Below are 4,913 nucleotides of genomic sequence, written 5' to 3'. Positions count from 1 at the left end.
TTATGGTCCAAATGTGGCCCGTTTTACAAATTTTGCCTTGTCAATATCAAACCTAATACCAAAGATTTGAAGGCATTTCCCTCAGTTTCACTGTTGGCGTAGCTACTGGACTTTTGGCTTTTGTAGGGCAGTATACTGCATCAAAAAAACATTCCCTGAGGTATTGAGATTCTTCTGATATACCAGCTTGGGAAATTCATGACTTGGTATATGTCATCAGTTCCATAGCTAGAGGTACGTGAGGCACGTGATTGATCAACAAAGACCACCACAAATAGCACCAGTGAGACAGTGGTCCGTCTCATCATGGGAGGCCTTTAGTGGAGTGTTTACTCTGACTCTGTTTGCCACCAACGTGTTTGTCCTGCAGTTAATATTTTACTCAGCGCTGATTTAGGAGTAGAGACACGCAACTCCCTGGCCCTCCACCTCCCCTCTCGCCTCCCCTATCATCCCCAGGGATCTGACTGTAGTCGGGGACACCGGCGGGCTCCTCTGGTGTGCGTGCGTGCGTGCGTGCGTGCGTGCGTGCGTGCGTGCGTGCGTGCGTGCGTGCGTGCGTGCGTGCGTGCGTGCGTGCGTGCGTGCGTGCGTGCGTGCGTGTGTGTGTGCGTGTTCAATATTTATGTGAGGGTACTAGGACATGTCTGTTTCAGTGGAAATCACGTGACTAATGACTATCCCCTATCCTTCCTCAGATATTCAGTCCTGAGAAAGATCATTCGTAATGTGTTTAAACTATACTTTTATATTGTTTTTATGTGTGTTCTATGAGTATGCCATATTAATGTATACTGTATACAAATGTACTGTATACTACTGACTGTGTTCTAGCGTGACTTGAAAACTATTCATAGTTTTACTATTTACAGTCCCCTCAACTTTGTCAACAATGGCATCTCCACAGCAACAACACAACACAGCACAGCACAGCACAGGGGCCATAGGTCTGCTGTTGACTTGTTGTCTTAAGTTTTGAAATCGGGGAGCATCTCTGCATTTTCTGCATCCCAGGAGAGTTGCAGCTTGTTACTGGATGTTTGTTGTTACAGCAGTCCGTCTTTTGGCTGTGTGACCTGACAGTGACTGGAGGAAGGCGAGGGTAGCCCCCCACTAGTCCAGGGCCGAGCCCAGGCGTGTGCCCTTAACTCGGGGTGACAGAAAGCAGATTCCTCTGGACTCGCGGTACTTCAGACCAGGAAGCCTGACTAACTTACTGGACAATTCATACAGCACATTGAGGAGTAACAGAACAAGGTTTCCTGTACAAATAGTTTTATAATCATTGTCTGGGTGTACGTATAACCAGATACCGGTAGCATGAATACATTTTTTTACTGCATTATATGGAAATGATGAAGCTTATTGAACAATCTCAATTCACAAAGTGTGACTGAATGAATGATCACATTTCCTAGGAACAGAAGAAAAGAACTGCATTCCTTGTTATAGATGCTGTCCTTTTTTCTTTATTAATGGGAAATCAGAATAAAGGGGTAAGTGGAATGATTGGACAGCTGCATGGGCCATAACTGTGTTTCCCTCTCTCTATGTCTCTCCTATTCCAATCCATCCTACGCCAACATTAAAATTGATGAAGGCCTTCAAACTATTGGTATTAGGATGGATATTGTAGTAGACATTATGCAAATTTGACATAGCAATATCTCTAAAACAGGACACATTTGGACCATAGGGCTTTGTTACAAGATAAAGGAGGTGTTTTGAAGACCATTTTCAGTCTAAACTCAATTAGCCTATGTAGTTACTGCACTTTGCCTTTGAAGGGCAGTATGCATTCAACCTCTCTCCCTCTCTCCCTCTCTCCCTTTCTCCCTCTCTCTCTCTCTCTCTCTCTCTCTCTCTCTCTCTCTCTCTCTCTCTCTCTCTCTCTCTCTCTCTCTCTCTTTCTTTAATCCATCCCTCTATCCACCACTTCATCATCATCTTCTTCCTCCCTGGCAGGGCAGCCTGTAATGTGTGATGGTTTACATGCTGTCCAGTAGCGCCTGCTGCTGCTGCTGCTGCTGCAGTGATAGCATTGTGTTTACGCATGCAAACAGGAAACAGACCCTCAGATTGGAGTGGCCTTGGGTGGGGGAGAGTATGGGGGGTATGTCCTTGTATGTGTGTGTGTGCGTGTCTGTGTGTGTGTGTGTGTGTGTGTGTGTGTGTGTGTGTGTGTGCGTGTGCGTGCGCGTGTGCGCGTGCGTGCACACACGTGCATGAGTGCATGAGTGCATGTGTGCGTACACATTCATAGAGGGGTCAAAATGGCGCACACCAATATTCCAGTATAACATGGGTTGCAGAAGGGATAGTTTGGAATAGAGTGTTATGTGGAAGTTAGAGGGTAATGAGAACACATAATACATGCTAATAAATTCTACACTGTGCATACTACAGGCTTTCATAATGGGTGGTCATAAAAAATGTAAGTATCATGAATATGTATCACAAGCCTTTTAGTCATTTAACGACACAGAATATACACATGAGACAGCACGTGAGCATTAATAACACTTAATTCATTCACTGCAGCCCACGAAAAATCTACTTAGAACATAAACATTGCAAAGAACAAGTAGCACTTGATGGCAAAGAACATCAACAAGAATATAAAATGCTTCTCGCCTTCACAAAATGGCACATCTTGTGTTCATCAAAGATTAAAAATAATATCACCTGTGCACACTGAAAGCTCCTCAAACATTTTTTTAAACAAAATGAAGAGCACTTTTACAATATCCTCATGTAGGCACCATAAATTGATTCATTTCTCCTACTTATAATGTTTTGCAAGCCTTTTTTATTAATCTATTTGTGTTTTCTGATGCACACATGAAGCACAGTAACCCTCATCAAATACAAACCCAGACAGATGACACAGCTCCCAGACAGTACCTCAGGTAGATAACCCAATTTATTTATCAGCCCGCACATGGAGACTCAGCAAATGGCCCCATCCAATCAGCAATCGGCACTTTAGGTCATTATCAAGATGAACACATTACCACACATTACCATAAGCAGCAGCACCGACGTGCCCCTAATCAACCAAATTGGCGCCCCATTAGATGATAACACTGGCAAGGCAAAAGCTCACAGCGTGGCATTCCAAAGTGGGGTTGAGTGGGGTGAGAGGTGTGGGTGATGGAGGATGAAGGGTGGAGGGGAGAGGGTGGGGAGTCAGGGTGGAGAGGGCACTTCTGCCCTTGAAAGTGACCTTTTTTTCTGACAGTGTCGTGGCTCCACCTGACCCACAGGTGCCCACGGTGAACCCCACGCATGACCGGCCACAAGGGTCAGCGACCCCTATTCATTACAGCTCTTTAACGCCACACGCATACACACACACACACACCTGCACGCACACATACAGTACACGCACACACGCACACGCACACGCACACGCACACGCACACGCACACGCACACGCACACGCACACACACACGCACACGCACACGCACACGCACACGCACACGCACACGCACACACACACGCACACACACGCACACACACATACACACACTGAAACCTGAAGTCGTTGTGTCTATAGGCAATTAGGGGAGTGCCGGCGTGCCAGGACATCTCACTAAGTATCTCACGCGACCAGACAGGCAGACAGACACGTAGGTAGACACTAGTCAGGCAGGCAGTCTCAGGCAGAGCAGCTGCTCGTGTTGAATGCGTAATGAGCACAAAAGATGTGTTTGTGATACAATCTCAAACCGAGCAAACGGGAAACTGAGAGAAAAGATAAAGTTCCGGATTATTTCCCTCAAAACTAATCCTCAAAAGGACAAACATCTAATGACAATTTCAATCGTGAAAACTCTGGCCTTTCTAAGAATCTTTTCAACTAGATTGACAACCACAGACATTTTCATGTTATCAGTCTCAGACGTTTAGACAAAGCCACCCGACACTGTCTACATTAAACGCCTTAATTATTTCATTTATAGAATTATACATTTCCAATGCCATTTAAAAAATCGACATTTGTACATTAAGTGCTGCCATTGTCAACGGCAGAGAAATGAAATAAAACATTCTCACTTCTTTCAAAAAACATAACTTAAAATCTTTAAAATGAGTCATCAAACATGCAAAACTAGTGTTAAGTGATAATACACACCACACTCCTAAAAATGTTGAAAGCTGAGCTGGTGATAACTTCCAGAAAGAATGTGAAGTTTGCAGTTGAGTGCAGTGAGAGATTGCTATGCACTTACCGTGATGTGTTGTCCAGAATGGTGGCTATCCTGCTATCCTCTTGATTTTCCTCCTCTTACATTTGTAATGTTGACTGCTGTCCAACCTCTGTTATCCTACTCTTGCCAAACACACACACACTCTCTCTCTCACACACACACACACACATGCACACTAGTACACACACAAGTACACACACACAAGTACACACACACACACACACACACACACACACACACACACACACACACACACACACACACACACACACACACACACACACACACACACACACACACAGAACAAACAGTACTCCCTCTCAAACAGAAACCACTCATGCCTGTATCTGAAATCTCTCGGTGCGTTTTGCCGTCAACTCTGTTTGGCCGCTATAGGATAAAACACACTCCTCCCCCCCCCCTCCAAAACCACACAAACCGGCGATAAGACACCGCCAGACCATAGACCCAGACCAGACAACCAACTCATCACCACCGTCACCCTCAAGTTAATGATTTCAGCCCCAGCCACAGCTCCATGGCTGGGCTCCACCGTTTGGGGAAGTCAGGATGCCTCTGTGGTACGTTTAGAGAGTGGACGCTACTTCACCCCAGAGTTTACCCCAAACTGAGAGGGATGTTTAAAACAACTACTGTAGGGGGCTGTTGCTGTTGCTGTTGCGGTGCGGTGTGGCGCT

At 45.5% G+C, this 4,913-nt stretch overlaps 1 protein-coding gene across 1 annotated transcript in view; it reads right to left on the bottom strand.

Moving 5' to 3' along the window:
- The window catches only part of nr1h5 (nuclear receptor subfamily 1, group H, member 5), a 25,220-nt gene extending 20,841 nt beyond the window's left edge, over positions 1–4,379 (bottom strand). The window contains exon 1 of the mRNA XM_063208700.1: positions 4,237–4,379. The gene's annotated coding sequence lies outside the window, so the exon portion shown is untranslated. The remainder of the gene's footprint in view (positions 1–4,236) is intronic.
- Positions 4,380–4,913: the final 534 nt, after the last annotated feature.

This window comes from Engraulis encrasicolus, chromosome 10 (assembly GCF_034702125.1).
Source record: "Engraulis encrasicolus isolate BLACKSEA-1 chromosome 10, IST_EnEncr_1.0, whole genome shotgun sequence".
Lineage (NCBI taxonomy): Eukaryota > Metazoa > Chordata > Actinopteri > Clupeiformes > Engraulidae > Engraulis > Engraulis encrasicolus.
Note: the sequence above shows the minus strand (reverse complement) of the source record. Positions and strands in the feature narration are given on the sequence as shown.